The sequence below is a fragment of the Bufo bufo genome, chromosome 7, assembly GCF_905171765.1.
Source record: "Bufo bufo chromosome 7, aBufBuf1.1, whole genome shotgun sequence".
Taxonomy (NCBI): Eukaryota; Metazoa; Chordata; class Amphibia; order Anura; family Bufonidae; genus Bufo; species Bufo bufo.
The window spans coordinates 41,709,652-41,721,760 of record NC_053395.1 but is presented as its reverse complement, the minus strand read 5'-3'; positions in this window follow the sequence as shown (position 1 = coordinate 41,721,760).

The following is a 12,109-nucleotide window of genomic DNA, read 5'->3' as shown; positions in this document are numbered from 1 at the left end:
TGCTTGAAAAGTCATCAGATGTTGTAACAGCAGCTGGTTTGCTTCCTGCTGCTGCTTATTTGCCTCCTGCTGTTGCAGGTTAGCCTCCACGGGGGCTTTCATGAGAGCTTCCATTTTGTCGAGGGACACGGGTTGTAATCTCGCTGGCTTGATGTAGGACATACAACCGTGCCCCGAAAAACTAAAATATTTCGGCCTTCACGCCAGCCTCACTGCGATGCACGCACCCTCCACCAATTGTGGGGATTCACTCTGGTAGACAGGACAAGAGGCAAAGACCAGTTTGTAGCTCCAAAAAACCTTCAGTGTTCTATTCACACTTATGGCAACAAAACAGTACGACAGTCCATTTGCAGTTCTGGTGTTCATTCACACCTAGACAGTTCATGCAGAAACACAGTCACCTGTTATCCTGGGTGTTAGTTCACACCCGATCGGCATTGCTCAGGACAGAGTAGACCTCCCAAACTCAGACCTCCAGCCTAGCACACGGTTCAGATCCAATCCAGCGATTGCCAGAGCTCCTCTGTCAGAAAGAGAGGTAATCACACCCAGCTAACACTGCTGGCTGTTTTTTTTATAGGCCAGTCAAGACCCGGCCTGGAACGTGGGGACTAGTCACCCACCCAGCACTTTGACTACTCCCAGTAAGAGCCGTCTCGGATCAGCTATATGTAGTGTCCCACTAGGTAGGCGTGGGCACTACACAAGGGTCAATTTATTCACGTGTTACTTCTGCTCACAAGGGACAGTAATATTACATTTAACTGTGCACTTTAATGTATTTTCTATGTGTTTTTACATGCAATGTTTCCCCTGTGTCATGCATAGCAGGCCTATTAGGGTGTAGTTAGGCATCCTAGACACTAGAGGGAGATAGGGAGCCCCTAGTATAAATGTTCAGGCCCAGACAGGGAGGAGTTAGATCATAGTCAGGAGTCTGTGGAGACAGAAGTGAGAAGGCACCAGCCAGAGATATGCTGAGGGCCTCCTCCTGACATGCAGCTTGATAGCCCTGGCTGCTATCTACAACCAGGAGGCTAGTGAAGAACTCTAGCCTGCCTGTAGATAAAGTGAGCCGCAGTTAGCTCAGAAGACACCCCAGTAGTAGGAGTGCACCTCCTGGGAGAAACCTGCAGTCATCTATTTAATTCAGCAGAGAATCCAGCTAATCAGCAAAGGTACTGTAATAATTAAAGCAAGTGCCAATACTGGAGGAAGGAATTGATATACCAACGATTCAAGCCAGCAATTAGGCATCCGGGCCTTGGGATCCAGACAGCTAGAATAGCTGTGGGGATAGAGCAGCATAGTACTGCAAAGCATTAACTGTATACCCTCCAAGTATCTTGCAAGATTGAAACCTGCTGTGCTGTGAAGTAAACCTGCTGTGCATTTGTATTATAAAGGACTGCATCATTATCATCTGCTGCAACTGTCTGTATAAAGTTGGACTGTTTCCTAAAGTAAAGCAACGTTTGGTTTACTACCTGTGTACTCCATTACTACTCCTACAAATCGGTGTGCCACCGTTACAGGCACTGGCGTCACGATTCTTAAAGGGACCTTGCCTCAGGCACTCAAAACACCTGCAACATCCAGGGCACCTCACCCAACATCAGGCCAGGTCTCTCCATACAGAGTGTGCCCCAGAGGAACTTGTGTCTACCTCTCCTTCACTGCCGCATGCCTGCCCAGGGTCCTCTAAAAAGTGAGTAACCCTCGATTGCTCATAACCGTGACCTCACTGTCGCACTACCCTGCAGGTCTGGTGTGCTGCATATACAGCTATACTAAATAGCTAGGTGTCAAACAGCAACTGCTGCTGACACATGAAAACTGGTTCTTACTCCACCGAGGCCAGGAACCTCGGTGACACATACCTTTTGTCAACAATGGACCCTTGTGCCTTCCTACACTATCTATCTACAGTATCTATCTATCTATCTATCTATCTATCTATCTATAATAAATAAATAAAAATAGAAGCAGTACTCCAAGTTGTGTGAAAAGGGTGGTGGATCCACTTTATTCACCCGTGCAATTTTTCAGCCCTACACAATGAGGCCTTTGTCAAGGGCCTTATTTGTAGGGCTGAAACGTTGCATGGGTGAATAAAGCGGGTCCACCACACTTTTCACTAAACTTGGAGCGCTGCCTCTATTTTTAGATTTATTGTGGATGTCTATTGGATCCTGGTCCTTGGACTATCTATCTATCTATCTATCTATCTATCTATTTCATATCAGCAGTGTCCAACTGCTGTGTTCATGTGTCACTGCAAATGGGGTTTTCTATGAATTTCCTCTGCTTATACTGCTCTGATTTATGTATTTTTTGTCTAAAAGGTATTTTGGAGTTAACAGACCACAGCCACCAGCTGCTAGGGGGAGCTGTGTTCTCTCCCATAGGGACAAGGAGGTAGATCAATCTAAATGCAAACAGAGCCTAGACAGTGAAGTGAGAGGAGCAGGCATGAACCGAGCTCTGGATGAATTAGCCACAGATAAGCCAAACAGATAGAAACGTGGATAAAAAACCAAAGATATATCTAAAAAGCATGCCGGAGAGAAAGAAGTGGTGTGGAGAGAAGTTCTTTGGAGAAATGCTGTCTGACAAAGACTTTTTGAGACTCAATAGCCTAGTGTCTAGGAGATTGAATCTTACGGTACATGGACACACGTTAGCAGTAGGTTTTCTATATGCATAGGGAAAATACACATTCCCCACTGGAGATTGCACTGCATGGCTATGAGTAATGTACTTGAACTTGACTCTTTAGTAAAGAACCATTTGCATGTTAACCCGGCCTTGTTATTTCCTGCACTGCTACATTGTACTGACATCTTCAGCTGCTCTAAGGGACCCTGCCTTGAATCTCACTGCATCCCTCACCACTAATGACACCCCAACAGACATCAGACAGGAGAAATTCTAAATCAATAAGTGCCCTGATGGGAGTTATAGGTGCATTTATCATATCTACCATATTTTTAGCTTAATGAGACACACTTTTTTCCCCAGAAGTGTTGGGAAAATGTCAGTGCATTTAAAAAAAGGAAATACTAGTGGGCATTTTTTTTCTATTATAAAAGTGATTACTAGAATGCAGGAGGTGTGGGGAGTGGGGAGTTTAGTGCTACCTGTACTCACCACTCCCTGGTCTTCTCCAGGCCCTTTGCTGCACTGTCCTGACTGCCTAAAGCATCAGGACATAGTGTGCACTCTATGAACTGATGTTGTACGCAGTCAGGTCACAGTGCAGGGTGAGCCTGGAGAAGACCAGGAAGTGGTGAGTGCAGGAGAGATGCTGGATGGGCACAGTGGTGGAAAAGCAGGAGAGGTAAGTTAATTTATTTTTTTTATCTCTGAATGGGGGTCTGATCTGAGCTCTGTTGGGGGTCTGAAGGGGGTCTGATCTGATCTCTGATGAGGGTCTGATATAGGGGTTTGATCTGAACTCTGATGGGGGTCTGATCTGAGATCTGATATGGGTGTTTGATCTAAGGTCTGATATAGGGGTCTGATCTGAGGTCTGTTATGTGAGTTTCATCTGTGCAGGAGCGTAGCCAAAGGCTCATGGGCCCTGGTGCAAGAGTTCAGATTGGGCACCCCTTCCGTCAGCGCTTTGTGGCCAGGGGCAGGTGAGCACATAGCCTTCGTGCTGCCTGAGGCAAAAATTGAAATGGCACCCCCACCCCCATGCCAAATTCTTGACCCAACCCCTTCCCTCCAGCCAGAGGATTAACTTGACCAGCATGCACCAGTGTCTTCTTATGCAGCACAAGGGTCTTTGGGGCCCCTCAAGCTCCAGAGCCCGGTTACTACTGCTACCTCTGCACTCCCTATAGCTACGCCCCTGCATATGTGGGTCTGATCTGAGAAATAAACAAACGCTTAGTTTTTGTCCCCATTCATTGTCAAAGGGGGCAAAACTGAACGGAGTGCACCAGAATGCGTTCCGTTCCGTTTGGTTGTGTTTCCATGACGCACAAAAAAGCGCTGCATGAAACACAATGTGAGTCAATGGTGCCGGATCCGTTTTCTCAGACACAACAGAAAACGGACCCTTCCCCCATTGACTCACAATGGTTTTAACGACGGATCCATCATGGCTATTTTAGAGATAATACAACTGGATCCATTCCGTATTATCATGACGGAAGCGCTTTTGCTGATCCATGACAGATCCAGCAAAAACGCTGATGTGAAAGTAGCCTTAGAGCAGTGATGCCCAACCAACAGCCCGCGGGCCAAATGCGGCCCGCGAAGCCGTGTCATATGGCCCGCGCAGTAACAGGACTTTATCAGCGCAGGGCGCGCTGCAAACGGCACAGGCAGCAAAGCGATGCTGTCTGTGCCTGCAATCTCCCTGCCCAGCGCCGCCTCCTAGCTAATTTATTCACTGCACTTGCCTCTGTGAAATTGAAGAGAACCGCCGTAATCTCGCACAGGCACACTGGCAGAGGCATCGAAGTGCGCATGCACCGTCTTCCTGGCCAGTGCACCTGTGCGAGAAAACGGCGCTTCTCTTCAATTATACAGAGGCAAGTGCAGTGAATAAATTAGCTAGGAAGCGGCTCTGGGTGGGGAGGAGATCTGTGGATGACACTGAGGGTGATATCTGTGGATGACACTGAGGGGGATATCTGTGGATGACACTGAGGGGGATATCTGTGGATGACACTGAGGGGGATATCTGTGGATGACACTGAGGGGGATATCTGTGGATGACACTGAGGGGGATATCTGTGGATGACACTGAGGGGGATATCTGTGGATGACACTGAGGGGGATATCTGTGGATGACACTGAGGGGGATATCTGTGGATGACACTGAGGGGGGATCTGTGGATGACACTGAGGGGGGGATCTTTGGATGACACTGAGGGGGTATCCGTGGATGATACTGAGGGGGAATCTGTGGATGACACTGAGGGGGGATCTGTGGATGACACTGAGGGGGGATCTGTGGATGACACTTACGGGGGGATCTAGGGAGGGGTGTGGGGATGTTGGGGTGGGAGGTCCTGTAGGGGTGTTTGGGTGGGAGTTCTGGAAGTGGTGGGAGGTCCGATAGGTATGTGGGGGTGGGAGATCTGGGAGGGGGGGCCCATAATTTTTTTTGCTATGGGGCACAGTCATTTCTAGCTACGCCCCTGATTGGTAAGATTGGGAGGGCACTGGAGCGATAGAGCGCCCTGCTGTAGGAGAAGCCGGCGGGAGATGAAAGCAGGAGAGGCCAGCTCCTGGTGGTGTTGGGCACACGGCACAAGCATGGCGGTGGAGGATCTGACTGAAGCCTAAAGACCAGACATCAATGTAGACCTTCAGAAGAAGGTGACAGCACAGTATGTGATGTATACATGTGTGTAATGTACAGTGGGATGCGTAAGTTTGGGCAACCTTGTTAATCGTCATGATTTTCCTGTATAAATCGTTGGTTGTTACGATAAAAAATGTCAGTTAAATATATCATATAGGAGACACACACAGTGATATTTGAGAAGTGAAATGAAGTTTATTGGATTTACAGAAAGTGTGCTATAATTGTTTAAACAAAATTAGGCAGGTGCATAAATTTGGGCACCACAAAAAAGAAATGAAATCAATATTTAGAAGATCCTCCTTTTGCAGAAATTACAGCCTCTAAAAGCTTCCTATAGGTTCCAATGAGAGTCTAGATTCTGGTTGAAGGTATTTTGGACCATTCCTCTTTACAAAACATCTTTAGTTCATTCAGGTTTGATGGCTTCCGAGCATGGACAGCTCTCTTTAAGTCACACAACAGATTTTCAATTATATTCAGGTCTGGGGACTGAGATGACCATTCCAGAACGTTGTACTTGTTCCTCTGCATAAATGCCTTAGTGGATTTTGAGCAGTGTTTAGGGTCGTTGTCTTGTAGAAAGATCCAGCCCCGGCGCAGCTTCAGCTTTGTCACTGATTCCTGGACATTGGTCTCCAGAATCTGCTGATACTGAGTGGAATCCATGCTTCCCTCAACTTTGACAAGATTCCCAGTCCCTGCACTGGCCACACAGCCCCACAGCATGATGGAACCACCACCATATTTTACTGTAGGTAGCAGGTGTTTTTCTTGGAATGCTGTGTTCTTTTTCCTCCATGCATAACGCCCCTTGTTATGGCCAAATAACTCAATTTTAGTTTCATCAGTCCACAGCACCTTATTCCAAAATTAAGCTGGCTTGTCCAAATGTGCTTTAGCCCACCTCAAGCGGCACTTTTTGTGCTGTGGGCGGAGAGAAGGCTTCCTCTGCATCAATCTCGCATACAGCATCTCCTTGTGTAAAGTGCGCCGAATGGTTGAACGATTCACAGTGACTCCATCTGCAGCAAGATGATGTTGTAGGTCTTTGATGCTGGTCTGTGGGTTGACTCTGACTGTTCTCACCATTCGTCGCTTCTGTCTATCCGAGATTTTTCTTGGTCTGCCACTTCGAGCCTTAACTTGAACTGAGCCTGTGGTCTTCCATTTCCTCAATATGTTCCTAACTGTGGAAACAGACGGCTGAAATCTCTGAGACAGCTTTCTGTATCCTTCCCCTAAACCATGATGGTGAACAATCTTTGTCTTCAGGTCATTTGAGAGTTGTTTTGAGACCCCCATGTTGCTACTCTTCAGAGAAAATTAAAAGAGGAAGGAAACTTACAATTGACCCCCTTAAATACTCTTTCTCATAATTGCATTCACCTGTGTATGTAGGTCAGGGGTCACTGAGCTTACCAAGCCAATTTGAGTTCCAATAATTAGTTCTAAAGGTTTTGGAATCAATAAAATGACAACATTGCCCAAATTTATACACCTGCCTAATTTTGTTTAAACAATTATAGCACACTTTCTGTAAATCCAATAAACTTCATTTCACTTCTCAAATATCACTGTGTGTGTCTCCTATATGATATATTTAACAACCAACGATTTATACAGGAAAATCATGACGATTAACAAAGTTGCCAAAACTTTCACATCCCACTGTATGTAGTGCACTGTGTGATCATCACATACTGCACTACATACATTACACACATGTATACATCACATGCCCCCTCACAGTAATAATGCCAAGATATGTGCCCTCTTCACAGTAGTAATGCTCACACATGCCCCCTCACAGTAGTTATGCCCTGATATGTGCCCTCCTCACAGTAGTTATACCCTGATATTTGCCCCCTCACAGTAGTTTTGCCAGATATGTGCCCTCTTCACAGTAGTAATGCTCACACATGCCCCCTCACAGTAGTTATGCCCTGATATGTGCCCTCCTCACAGTAGTTATACCCTGATATTTGCCCCCTCACAGTAGTTTTGCCAGATATGTGCCCTCTTCACAGTAGTAATGCTCACACATGCCCCCTCACAGTAGTTATGCCCTGATATGTGCCCTCCTCACAGTAGTTATACCCTGATATTTGCCCCCTCACAGTAGTTTTGCCAGATATGTGCCCTCTTCACAGTAGTAATGCTCACACGTGCCCCCTCACAGCGTTTGCATTTCTTTCTGGCAAAGCTACCTGGTTCCGGCCCGCAAAATTTATACCAAGTCTAGTGCGGCCCTCAGACGAAAAATGGTTGGGCACCACTGCCTTAGAGTAAGACAATGTATGCCATATTACACATATTTGTGTCTATCTATTACACGTATATATAACTGTATCTCATATCTATCTATCTATCTATATATCTATCTATCTATCTATCTATCTATCTATCTATCTATCTATCTATCTATCTATCTCTCTGTCTGTTATGGGCTGTTTTATCTTAAACCATTCCTGATCATCTACTGTTAGGTATAACAGTATGAAGTCCTGAAATGGATTAATTCTCATAAAATATCTTGTTTATTCTTTGATAAAACAAACATCAGGGCTCAGGTACATGGCCATATGTGGTACAGATCTGTAATAATAGGCTGATAGAATACCATACTGTATAATTGCATCTTTCCATATGTACAGCTTTTTCATGCAATCTGCAAAGAACAAATCACATCATCCTCTCTGATGGAGGTATTTTCTCTTTGCAGCCTTGCCTCCCAAAGACACCATATGGTGGCACAAGGATTGCATACAGATCTGTCATACAGACCAGTATTCTCTCCATATGCTGCAGTACAAACATGCATTAATGTATGTGTCTACATACCCTAACCGGCATACTAATATGACAGAATATTTTTTTTCTTTTGTTGGAAAAGTACAATCTTAAGAACCCCTCCCTCTGCTCCATCTTAGGCCACCTCATAAAGGGCAGTTCAGTATATATATATATATATATATATATATATATATATATATATAGAGAGAGAGAGAGAGAGAGAGAGAGAGAGTAGATTATAGAGGAATAGAGGGTTGACCTATGCAATATGTACTCCAGTATGCTTAAAGGGATTCTGTCATCAGATTTTACCCCTATAACCTAAAGATATCCTTATGTCCGGACTAATAAGAAGAATCCTAAGCTGGCCTTATTAAACTTCACTGTGGCTCTATTTGTCCAAAAAACAGGTTTTTATAACCTGCCAATCACTTACTTAAGGTGCCCAAGGGGAGGTCCGTTAATACAGGGTGCCCGGCCGCACCCCTCACCGTCCGGTGCCCAGCGCCGCCTTCCGTCTTCATCGCCGCCTTCCCTGTCTTCAGCGCCGCCTTCTACAGCTCAGCGCTGCCTCTGCAATCCTCCCGTCCCTTTGCCAGATCCCGCGCCTGTGCACTAGGCTCGGCCTGATGCGCCCGTGCGGACTCCTGGCAGCGGCTTCATTGAGCGAAGTGCGCATGCGCCGGCCTGATGCGCACTTCGCTCAACCCTAATATGACCTGCAGATTGGCTGAGCTTAGTGCGCAGGCGCGGGATCTGGCAAAGGGACGGGAGGATTGCAGAGGCGGCGCTGAGCTGTAGAAGGCGGCGCTGAAGACGGAAGGCGGCGCTGGGCACCGGACGGCGAGGGGTGCGGCCGGGCACCCTGTATTAACGGACCTCCCCTTGGGCACCTTAAGTAAGTGATTGGCAGGTTATGAAAACCAGTTTTTTTGACAAATAGAGCCACAGTGAGGTTTAATAAGGCCAGCTTAGGGTTCTTCCTATTAGTCCGGACATGAGGATATCTTTAGGTTATAGGGGTAAAATCTGATGACAGAATCCCTTTAATGGAGTCCCAAGACTAACAGAATGTTGGCGTGCCAGGGCCCATTCATTGTTTGTCCAGGTACAGGGTACAGCACCACTCACAGAGGTGTGGCTATGCCTGGTACTGCAGCTCAGTTCATTCAAGTGAATAGGGATGAGCAGGGCTCTGTGTATGGCGCTGTGTCTGGCTAAGCAAAGAGCACACTGCGTATCATACATTGGTGGTCTGTCCTAACACCATCTATCCTCCTTTTCTTCGTATTATAAAACACGTTTGTCACAAAATCAAAGTACAGATTGTAACCTATTGAACCAGTCCTATACTGTTTATATCAAAGCCAGCTTGCTACTAGCATTTCTTCACACTGTGCGGTATTGTTAGAAGGTAGCACTCAAGTGATATATAGTTCTATCCTATATACTCATTTAAATACAAATAGGGGCACTTTGTGCACCAGGAAAGATAGACGCCACTTTAATTAAGGTCAGTCTTTTGATGAAGAGGATTTTTCCGAGACTATTCCTCAGTGTAATTTGCACATTTTGTGGGGTGTGTATGGTAGGTGGCTGTTACATTGAGATAAGGATTCTAATTTTGCAATTGAGTGCACTTTGAGAAGACAATTATGAAGTAATGTGATAAGTAATTGTAAATTATAACAGTGGAAGAAAGCTGATTTCCGCTCCTCTCTGAACATGGCTTTGTATTTTAGACTGCGCCTCTGCACCTCAGTTCTTTTATTTTACTTCTAGAAAGATGAAAGGACTGTGTGGCTTTATTCAGATTTGCAGAAAGAGACCCTGACGGGAATCTCCACAAGCCTTGTACAGTACTATGTTCTCCAGCAGTGGTTTGTTGGTGTTTTGTGCGTGTGGAGTATGGTAACCTTGTATTTCTTTCAATTACTTTGTTTTTCCATTTTGCTACATTGTAAGAAACAGCTCAATGTTAAGAGAAAGGCTGGGTTAGGGTAGGTTCACATCACCGTTTAATTTACTGTTCTAAGCCGTCAGAAGACCAAAAAACGAAAAAAAATTCAAAGTTCCTTTATTTTGAGCATCTGTTATCCTCCATAAAGGACTTTTTCTTCCGTCTAAAACAGGGATGCCCAACCTGCGGCCCTCCAGCTGTTGCAAAACTACAACTCCTAGCACGCCCAGAGATGCTACTGCTGTCAGCCTACTGCAGGGCATGGTGGGAGTTGTAGTTTTACAACAGCTGGAGAGCCGCAGGTTGGGCATCCCTGGTCTAAAATAACGGATCTCAGATGGAAATGGGTAAAACGGCCGGATTCACATCACCGTTATGGATTCCACTGTTGTTTTCCGTTATAACATGGTTATATCGGAAAATAACTGAATCCATAAGACAGAAATCAAAACTGAAGCCTTTAAGAGGCATTCCGTTTTGATCCGTCGTATAGAAGCCTATGGGAAAGCATAATGGATCCATCTGGTTTCCGTTATGCAGGACTTTTTTTTCCCGTCCTGCATAACGGAAGTCAGACGGAACCATTATGCTTTCCCATGGGCTTCTATTATGACAGATAGATAGATAGATAGATAGATAGATAGATAGATAGATAGATAGATAGATAGATAGATAGATAGATAGGAGAGTTAGATATATGTGTGATAGATACATGTAGATAAATATATGTGTAATATGGCATACATTGTCTTACTCTAAGGCTACTTTCACATCCGTTCAGAATAATTCCAGTTGTATTATCTCTAAATAACCATGACGGATCAGGCACTAAAACCATTGCAAGTCAATAGGTGCTGAATCAGTTTTCTGCTGTGTCCGAGAAAACGGATCCGGCACCATTGACTTACATTGTGTTTCATGCGGGATCCGTCTTGTCTGCTTCCCAGGACGCACTCAAAAACGCTGCTTGCAGTTCTTTTTTGTGCATCGTAGGAACGCAACCAAACGGAACGGAATGCATTCTGGCGCACTCCGTTCAGTTCAGTTTTGTCCCCATTGACAACGAATGGGGACAAAACTGAAGCGTTTTCCTCCAGTATTGAGATCCTATGAGGGATCTCAATAGCGGAAAGGAAAACGCCGATGTGAAAGTAGCCTAAGGCTCATTAACAAAATTTTCCCAAGTTGAACTAATTACAACAAACAAGAAAAGTTCCCATCCGACCTATTGGTGGTCAGTAAAGTTTTAATAATCCGAGAATAAACTTGATGGAGAAGTTCACTTTGCCGGCAGTTAACAGAAATTGGATTTGACAGGACACAACTTTCCTCCAGCACTTTTCTCATATAACAACTTGGACACAGACAAAAGCCTTATTACACTATGTGTCATTTAATTGTATGCGAAGAGGTAGAGATGCTGTCACATCCTCTGCTGACAGTGGCCTACAGGTTGATTCCTAAAATACTGGATGAATCATTACTGTCTTCCTATTAGGATATTAGAATGTGAAATCAACCTTTAGATGACTTTCCCTTCTTTTTACTGGTTATTTTGTACCTGGGTTCTTAAGGCTACTTTCACACTTGCGCCCGATTTGCCTGCCGGATCAGGCAATCTGCATGCAAACGGACAGCATTTGTAGACGCATTTGTAGATGCGGATCCGTCTCACAAATGCATTGCAAGAACGGATCCGTTTTTCTGTTTGTCATACGGACAAACGGATCCGTTTCTATATTTTTTCTTCACATTTTTACCGGTCTGCGCATGTGCAGACCGGAAGGGCAAATCCGGAATTCCGGTATTTTTAATGCCAGATCCGGCACTAATATATTTCAATGTAAATTAATGTCAGATCCGGCATTCCGGCAACGTATCCGGAATTTTGGACGGAGAGAATACCGCAGCATGCTGCGGTATTTCCTCCATCCAAAACGCCATTCAGTGACTGAACTGAAGACATCCTGATGCATCCTGAACGGATTTCTCTCCATTCAGAATGCATGGGGATATGCCTGATCAGT